Source organism: Alosa pseudoharengus, unplaced genomic scaffold, assembly GCF_046254945.1.
Source record: "Alosa pseudoharengus isolate Yale_2024_CS ecotype anadromous, Long Island Sound unplaced genomic scaffold, YU_APseudo_1.1 YU_APseudo_1.1_scf_3, whole genome shotgun sequence".
Classification (NCBI taxonomy): Eukaryota; Metazoa; Chordata; class Actinopteri; order Clupeiformes; family Clupeidae; genus Alosa; species Alosa pseudoharengus.
In genome coordinates, this window is record NW_027468718.1 from 19837231 (window position 1) to 19847378 (window position 10148).

The window sequence follows — 10148 nt, forward strand, 5'->3', positions numbered from 1 at the left end:
ATAAATATATTCTTTTTGAGCCACTTAGTCAATGAGAGCAACACAGTTCATGAGAATCTTTGAAATATTCCACCTCGCAGTGTGTATGCACACAGCATTAAGAGCCAACCAAAACTAGCATGTACATATATCCTCTTTAATCTAATAAGATTCTAATAATCTAATAAGGCAATGCATAATGTTGTGTTGAATGCATCCAATGTTCTAACACCCACTTCACTTAGGCACATGTAGTCTATGAATAATGACCTGGGAAACTCTCAAATTGCAATACGACCAGATGCAATTGGTCCTGCGTAAAATTGTAGACTTTGAAAAATACCATTGCCCATAGCAACAGTCTCACAGAGAAGTCTTTAGATGGAGATGAATGGTCAATGTGTTTCTTTTTCTAAATCAATTTGAGGTCATTCAGTTTCCTACATTCTCTCTCACTTTGAGCAGAATGCATAGTGGCTCTTTGCCCCAAAGCTATCACCATGGAGACAGTCAAGCAATATGGGATGGAGCAGCTTTGATTTCTATGATTTATTTAGGATTCTTTATTGAAAGAAAATCAATGATCAACCTGTTTCATATAAAAGCTCACCGCGCCATCAATCCTGATGGGGACAGCAACAGACAAAACCCATCAATTTTAATACCACAACTGAACAAATACATATTTACAGCCAGTAGCAGCAATAACAAAGCCTCCCTCATTTCAGCATGACTTAATAGTGTCACTGACCCCTCACAAGTTTGCTCGATTATCTCACAGTTAAATTTAAATAGAGTTTCATTGGCGGGCTGACGCTTTGCGTTCTTTTAAATGTAAGTTTCTGTATTCAGATGAGTAGCTTTCACACCATTCCCACCATAAGCCTGAACCAACACCCACCCCCTTCCCCCTCCTTGACTCTGCCACCATCTCCATATGTTTCAATTCTATTCAGAGAGTTCATGGGACTCTAAATTTAGGTCCTTTTCCCTACTAATTGGAGGTGAGGAATGTGCGAGTGTGACAATGTACGCGTGGGGAGGTGAGATTGCACACGGCACAGGAGGCGCTTTTTCCCCTGCTAGGTTCTCATTTCTTTTCCTTCGCACCTTCCTGGCATGCCATTAACGCCGTGTCAAGAAGATTAGTTCCCTGAGTGGCGGAGAACTGTGTGTCTCGTGGAGTGTTGCGTCACGCGGCACGCCGCGCTACTAAAACACAGCTCATCTGCCCCGCGCGTCTCGAGACCACACTCGGCGACCATTTTTAAAAACTTGCGAGAACATGTAAGTATTTACGCAAAAAGACCTCATGGCACTGACGAGCAAGACAGCTACCGTGGCGCCATGTTAAATAAAGATTGAAATTGTTTCTCTAAAATCCTACCTCAACTTGACTGCTCAAGGAGGAAACATATTTTCCAATCAAACAGGCAAGTACAATAAGTATGACCTTGTATCCATCAGGGCACATTCCCACCCACTCAAACTGTAGAGTGAAAAGAAAAACAAGTGGATGAAATGCTTATGAAATGTGAATGAAATGCATTTTAATATGTTGTACTTCAAAGCTCTCATTATTGCTCTCTCTCTCTCTTTCTCTCTCTCTCTCTCTCTCTCATTTTCTCAACCAGTACACCCCATGTACACATTACACAGACTTCTCGTCAGAACAACCCTTGCTTTTCTTATCACAGGTTTCAGAGGTCTCACTGCTCTGTCAAGATAGGGTTGGCCATGTCGAAACTTTTTTTTAACCCCCTTGTCTCCCTCCCCACCTTCACCACCACCACCACCACCACTACCACCACCCCATCTTGAACCGGGGCTTTGCAGCGTGTGAAGGTAGTAATTGCAGAGCTCCACTCAGGGCTGGAGTTGAACAGGAGATCTGATGTGTCTGACAGGCTCTGCTCCGCCACGCTCGGCTTCCCATCCGTGGCAGGTCCCCGCTCCCTCCTCCATCACCTCTCATTAGGCAATCAGTGGGCTACAGAGTCCGAGACAGCCAGCACAATGGGCGCGCCGCGCGCCGCTAATTGCAGGTGCTGGTAATTGCGGACGCGGCTGATTGCGCACGGCCCGACGAGGCGCACGCACGTGTGTGTGTGCGCAGGGAGAACCGTGCGCCCTGGTCGACAGGTGAGGGGCATTAAAGTATGTGTGTGTGGGGGGGGGTGCCCCTTCTCTTTGTTGTGGTGGCCAATTCCTTGTTCGCAACAACCTCATTGGTCAGGGAGACACGAAACAGACGCTTGTTTCATGTCTGGGGGAGTAAATCTTAGGTTAGAACTCATAATTGTCGAAAATGAAGCCATAAGTGCTGCTACATTTGGCATTTGGCATCTGTTTATTCTAAGATTGATTTCTACTGCAGCAATAGCAGAGCTTTAAATGTAGTACAACTGAATGTCAGAGATCGATGGATTGAAGACCTATATTTTGAGAATTTGAGGTGAGAGTGAGGTCTTTCACTTATATCCTCACTCATACACACAGAAAACCCACACAAGTGATCACCTGGACAGATATATGCAGTGTGTAGTGCATGTAGTATGGACATGACAGTATTCTCATCTGGCCATTCCTTTTCTTTTTCTTCTGTCTATTTTTGTACACCGCCTAAGCACTCACCCACTTATCTAACACACCAGAGCACATTGCTTACGCACTTATATAAAGTATAGCCATAACCAGTCCATCCATTCACAGAGCCTACGCACTTATCTTTTGCCAGAGCAGTCACAAATAATTCTTAAACCCTCTGACCCACACATTTATAAAACTCACTAATGAGCTGCAGAAGATATAAATGATGACAAGTTTGGAACAGGGCTTGTTGTTCCAAACATTACAGATAACCCCACACATGTTGGCTATCTCTATGTTATCACAATATAAACTGGGGACATTGTGCATCATGCAACACTTCCCATATAGAAGCATTGCCTTAGTGGGAACCAAAGAGGAATATTTTGTATTTTAATTGAATATTACACCAAAGATCCTCCGCTTTAACCCTCTCTGATTACACATTATGATCTATATTGCACTGATTAATCTATCAAAGATCTGTTTCAAAAGTGAACATTAATTACATCGGCGAGGAAGACACATTAAGTCTTGAAATCATTTCAGGCAAAATATATCTCAATGACTTTCATAATTAAGTATGAATCACACAAGCATATAGACCAGTTATCATCTGTCCTATGCTAACACTATATTGTTGTAGCCTGATATATAGACAGCGTTGTAGCAGCTGAAAATAGACTGTACATGCTCAGTGAAGGAATAACGAAAATCAATGCACGGGGGGAAAAAATGGTGCATTTCAGCACATCTTTTAGAACATTCTTCCCCGTTGTCCTCCTTCTCTCCCACCACATCTCCCACAGCTCAGGGCCTGTCACCAGCCGCGGCACAGCGGTGAGGACGCCTGCCAAGCACACCCCAAACCCCCACGCTCACTCACACACACTCACACACACACACACACACACACACACACTCACACACTGTGCAGGTGGCTTCAGCTGAGGCTCCGGGCCACTAATGACAGGCAAAGGGGTGGCCACGGTGGCTGAGGGTGTGTGTGTGTCTGTGTGTGTGTGTGTGTGTGTGTGTGTGTGTGAGGGTGTTTGAGGGTAGGGTGTGTTTGTGAATGTGTGTGTGTGTGAGGGTGTTTGAGGGTAGGGTGTGTGTGTGTGTGTGTTAGGGGGGGGGTTTGAGTTGAGGGTAGGGTGTGTGTGTGTGTGTGTGTGTTGGGGGGGGGGGTGTTGCAGGGGGTGTGGGGCTGAGCTGGAAGCTGTCACATCCCTTCAGGAGGCTGCACACAGCACAGCACACTGCTGCTCATTATGTGTGCCCTGCCTATGTATTTCCCCTGCTCCTTAATTGGGGTGTTAAAGCACGCAATCTGTTGCTGTGCCAAAGACAAAGGCAAAGAAAGAGAAAGATGGAGAAAGTGAGGGAGTGGAGAGAAAGAGAGAGAGAGAGTGAGAGAGAGAGAGAGAGACTGACTTGTCTGAGTTTGGGGTCTGTGAGTGATTGCAGGCAGCTGTCAGTGAGGTGGAAATGTGTTTCAGCGTTTGCCACTTCCCTCTCTCACGCGTGCAGCGTGCCGGGAGAGATGGGATGGATTTGCCAGGGTGTGCGCGCATCTGAGTCTCCTTCTGTCACTTTCCCCCAGCCCTGCTCAGCCCTGCCCTGCCTTGGTCTCCACCAGGATGTCCCCTGAGCGCAGGGAAGACAGGGAGGAGACAGGAAAAGTTTCTCAGTGGCCAAAAAAGAATAGAGCGAATTTTCTAGAGGAAATTCGCTCATGTGGGAAAAGAGTGACCTCACTCCATCATGGAGGAAAGGGAATAGGAGATGAGGAAACAGCACAGATAAAACTGCCACCTCTTGTCAACATCTGGTTTCTTTTCAATACTTCAATGCATCTTTTTTGTTTATTACTGGAACCATCTTATTGACAAAGACCAAAATGAACATCTGAAAAAGATTTTACGTAGACAAAATAATATACAGTATTTTGAGGCTAACGCAGCAAGTTGTTGCGGTTGTATATTATAGCTTTTGCTAGCAAATGCTTAACCCTACAAACCGCAAGCTACAGTACTTGGACTGGTGTAAGACCAAATTCAGGGTAACATGTCATGACATGAACAAAGACTCAATTTTGTAACAAAACATGTTTTGCAATTACTCTGCTGGCTTGTCAGTCTGCTACTGTATCTATGATGTCAGCTCAATGTCTGACAGCGTTGTCCATTGAACCACAGAATTCAGCACTGATTGGCAGTAGCAGCACGTGAGACAAGAAATCATTATCCTCATTTTAACAAACTTAAAACCCTTCTGTGGTTTGCGGTATTTTTTCCCCCTGAAAACTACTTTCCTCTTCTTTTTTTTCTTTTTGAATAACAAATGAATCACAGATCCACACATGTATTCATTTGTCCCTGACCAATAAGCCCCTTTTCCCCATGAGAGCCAGTCACTCAACAGTGATCAAAGAACTATTTTAAGTGTTGACATGTCTTCAGGAGATATTGGGGGAAATTAGCCCACTATGCCTTATTCGGAGAAGCGTCCCCTAAATAGGCTAAGAGTGGAGGAGATTGATTACACCTGCAGTTTTTTTTCTAGAACATTCTTCTCCAGAGGTGGATACAGTAAGACAAGGGAAACCTGGAGGGACGTCACCTGAAGGTCAAGGTAGGACTCAAGGGATGTTTTGAGACCAGTATTCACACAATGAGGACACTCTCTGAGCATTGGTGCTTTGGGAAAGTCAATGAAAGACCACAAACACACACAGCCGGGTTTAACATTCCACAGTTGTTTGAAACCTGACACTAGATTTCGTAGAGACCAAGGAAATGGGGGTAGCGTAATATTACACCCGTTCCCTCTCTGTCTAGTTCTTTTTTAATCTCTCATCTTTTGTTGGAGAGCAAAGGAAGAGGGCAGAACAATTAATGACAGTGTAGAAGCCAGCCGTCCTACTTTCCCTGCCAATCGCAAAACAGAGACATGGGTGGGGAAAAGGGAGTGAAATTTCCAAAGACGTGGGTTCCTGCACAGCTGAAAACCCTGGCTAGGCTGGTCATGTGGCTCGCCCAATTATAGAACAGCAGTGACAACTCAGGGGGAAGGAAGATGGAAACTCTCCCCGCCAAAGTAATAAATCAAAGGCGGTGAGCTCACTCTCAAGGTGAGGAGATGTGCAGGTAGAGAGAGAGAGAGAGAGAGAGAGAGACAGAGAAAATTTTCTGGAAAAGAATTCATGCAAGTCAAGGTGCTGTGAACTAACAAAGGATGCGTTACTCTTTAATCTGTGAATCTGGTAATTTCCTTGGCTGCATCCTCTCCATTGCTGGAGATGTCTTGCAGAATTAACCTGTGTGTGTGTGTGTGTGTATGTGTGTGTGTGTGAGTTGGAGAGAGGCTCTTTTGCAAATTCCGATTCTTTAACGAGAGCCTTCGAGCGGCGCTTTTTTGGATGCTGGGTGAATTCTGCGTGTGTGCACATTTGTGTCTGAAGCTCCCTCTCTCTCTCTCTCTCTCTCTCTCTGTCTCTGTGTGTGTGTATGTGAGAGTGTGTATTTGTGTGTGTGTAGGAGCGCTGTTCCCGCATTTTTCACTCTGACAGCTCCGATGTGCTCTGCTCCTCGGCAGGCGCTCATTACTCCCTGCACCAGGAAACAATGGGCAGGTTTGGAACAATGTGAGTATGCCCCCAAGCAGTGGCCTAAGCTGGTGCCAGAGTTCCACAAGAATAAATCACCCACAATGACGGGGGAGAAAAAAAGGGGGTTGAGGTGGGACCACAAAAACCCCTAGATGGGGTGTAGAGTGGGGGTCTCTCATCCCTTGCTTTACCTCCATACTCAGATCTGGGCGCTTCTTAAATGCCAGGCCAGCGCGTTTTAGCTAATTAGCCAGAGAGCTTATTTTGCATGGAACAAAAAAGGGAATGTTATCACTGTGGTTCTCCCCTTTTGAGCGAGCCCATAGACATGGCACACAATGCAAGATGCACTGGTAATTACAACATATCAGAAAGAAAGTGCTGTGTGCTTTCAAAAATGCAGATTCAAAAGAGAAAGAGAGAGACAGAGAGAGAGAGAGAGAGAGAGAGAGACGGTTGCAATTGTTTATGTTTTCTGGCGTGGCGCTGCGTTTTGGCATTCAGCACGGTCCATATGGCCCAGGCTGAAGGTTTTCATGCACCACGCTGAGAGACAAATGCTATCAGCCTACAATGTGAATGAGAAAACTCATATATTTAAAATGAATGTTGGAGTCCTCCCACCCATCCCTCCCTTAATCACCTTAATTTTGTTAGCGAATGAACTGTTCCTGAACATCAGTATGTTAATAAATGGATTCCTGGTTTTGTCGAGAGTACTTCAATGCAAATGATCTAATTCACAATTCAGGCATTTGCAAGTAGACAGAGACAGAGAGTGAAAGAAAGAGGGGGGGGAGTGATAGAATGAGACAGAGAGAGAGAGAGAGAGAAAGCGCAAGTAAGGAGAAAAACATCAGGGAAGAAGAAGTGTGATAAAATGATAATTAGTGTTAATTTGATACCATTGCCTAGCAACAGACGATAGGCTGTAATAGAGGAGTAATGAAGTCTATTTTTATCCTCCCTTGTCTTGCCGCCCCCCCCTCTTCCCTCCTCCCCCTGACAAAACTCTCTCTACCCCTGTTCTGGAGAGAAAGAAACATACCTGATCTCTTTTTTTCCTCCTGGAAGAGAAGAGAGGGGTCAACCAGGAGACGCCAGGAGGGGACAGTGGGGTGAGTGGACCTACCCAGAGGCTGTGGGTCAGGGGCTGCTCCTGTTCTGATAGCTCTCGGTCGCGCCACGCCGCAAAGTGATTTCTCCAAGAACCCGGAGCACGGCGGTGATGCTGTGGGCCAGCTGGGAAAACTGTAATAACTGATGCCGTGTTGTTAAAGGCAGCCGCATCCCAGACCTGCAGACAGGTCAAACACACAGCATAAAGTCAGTGCTCTTTCTGTTTTGGTTTTAAGCTGTGTTTTGCGTTTTGCTCAAAGACCCATGATCACATTAAACATGATTCCAAGACTCATACAAACTCGTGCCAGCATGCCGTTTTGACATGCTTCTCCTCCTCCCACACATCCCAACAGATACTTGTTATGGCACATTATTATGATTAAACTGTGGTTTGATTGAAGTGTTTGTCATAAAAGACATGGCATCAAAGATGATGTTCTGCTCAAATGCTCATAAATATACATGCCCATCTCTATTTCCATAATGACAAATGATAAAAGGCCATTCTTTTTCATTGACAGCAACTAAGCAACTAAGTCACAAGCATCTTAGGACCGACTAAGACCGACTCATTCTACATTGATTGACAAAGTAGATGCTGTGTTCCACCTATGAAGAATCAAGACAAAAATTTCATTAGCTCATATGGCACTTGCACAGAATACATTTAAGAGAAGCTCCCCTGCCCGCAAATCTTTCTCTCAGCTCCCCACACTCTAAAAAACATTGGGTTAAAAACAACCCAATACATACTTTCCAAAATCGCCTGATTTCCATTGCATGTTGACAGCTGCTGGACTGGAGGGTTGGAAGAATAACAATTTTTTATCGTTATAACTATGCAGCTGTGTTAAAGTTACCCTGGTGCTGGGTAGTGTACTCACGTCAGGTAGGGGAGAGGAAGGCCACTGTCCCAAACTATCAACCCAACAAACTAGGTTACAGAAAATAACCCAACATGAGTAAGAACAACCCCACAAAATGACCGAACAGCCTCAACCCAGCGTTTGGGTTGAGAAAATAACCCAGTATTTTTTAGTGTGCATCAAGTAAAAATTTTCATTTGAGGGCTCAAATGGTCGTGAAGAATTGCTCATGAATGAATGGAGTCCCTTAATTCCTCCCCAAATTACACATCCTGTTCATTAGTAACCTCCCTGAGCTGAAGAGCAGACGTGAAAATGTCAGTTAGGTCACAGGGACGTGATTAGACCTCCATCACACCGAGCCCCATCATCTGTTGAGAACATTGCCATTGATTCAGCCACATTAATGCGGGCTATGAAAGAACTCATAAGAGGATCTAATAAATGTCCCCTGTTGAAAACACTGCTTCTCCACGTGTGTCTGTAATTAGGTTTGAGGACCGAGCATTGTATCTCACACATAGATGAAATACTTCAGCTCATGTGAAATCAAACATTCAAATGAGCAGATTTAATCTCGGCGTTCAGTGCATGCCTATTGAAAGCGTGGAGAGGCATCACAGGGATATGATCTAACCGGTGAATAAATACGAGTAAATAGGGACGCGCGTGCAAATAACAAGAATAAAAATAATGAGAGTATATTAAATATTAGTCATCAATCATCAATCATCAAAACAATACCTCAACCATACGTTGTCTTTCTCATATCCACTCCTCACTCTTGACCTCTCATTTCTCTCTCCCCTCTTCTGCCCCCATAACTCTATCTCAATAAGTCAAATTCAAACACAAAGTATTCTCTCGAGGCAATAAAAAATACATTTCCCAAGATATGTTTTTTTATTACGACCTCTGCTATTGTTGTTGTTGTTATTATTGTCATAATTTAGGTGAGCTCTGTGTGTCTGCGCTCTGTGTGTCTGCAGCACCATTCAGGTCAACAGTCAGTCACCACCATCACCGTCTTATCCCGTTTTTAATTCAAATTCCCCTCAAATCCATGCACCTAATCACATATGCATGGCTGTATCTCTGATCTCCGTCATACCTCATGGCACATCAGTGGTGATTATGGGATGTGATGACTCGCAAATGCTGTAATCCTGTTTTTGGCACCTCTTATATGCATAAGACAAACAACCCAACCAGGCCCCAAGGCTGCAGCCAGACTGCACTATCAAACAGACTGGGTGGGATGGGCCCGAACCTGGCTTAGACTCGCGCCAGATGTGGCTCAGATCTGGGTGAGACCCGAACAAGGTCCCTTACATACTGAGCTGACTGTCATCTCATCTCAGAGACTCCTCTGGTTCAAGCTGTCCGTCACAGCTGGGGGGGGGGGGGGGGCTGTATGGGGCAGCTGACCAAACACAGACACAGACCCCTCCCCCACTCACACACACCGATCCACAGGAGTCTGAATATATGTGACCTTGCCAATTCTGTCTGAAAGCTTGAAGGATGTAAAGCTGAGATCAGGTTAGCTGTTTTTCAACAGACACATAGGATGCAATTTAATGATCTGAAAACAGGAATATGGGTAATGTTTATGTACCGTGAAAGACTAGATAGAAGCCACTAAGAACTGTTGTCAGCATTATCATGGAGCAATCATAAACAATCCAATTAACTACACTGACTTATATACATATGCACATATACATTACAATCATAAATATATGTTGCACTGATTTAGTTTAACCTGTGCCTGTAGCTGAAAGATATGTCACAAACCAGTTTTCCACTGTCATTTCATACTTCATACTTGTCATTTCAAATTGTAATTGGTTTGTTTTGAGCAATTGTGCTGTTGAAAAAAAAATCACTCCTTTACAGAGAGGAAGTTTAATTCTGTCTCAAATATAATGATCATGACACCTGCAATTATATTGGAGTCTGACATTATGATATTTAAAGTA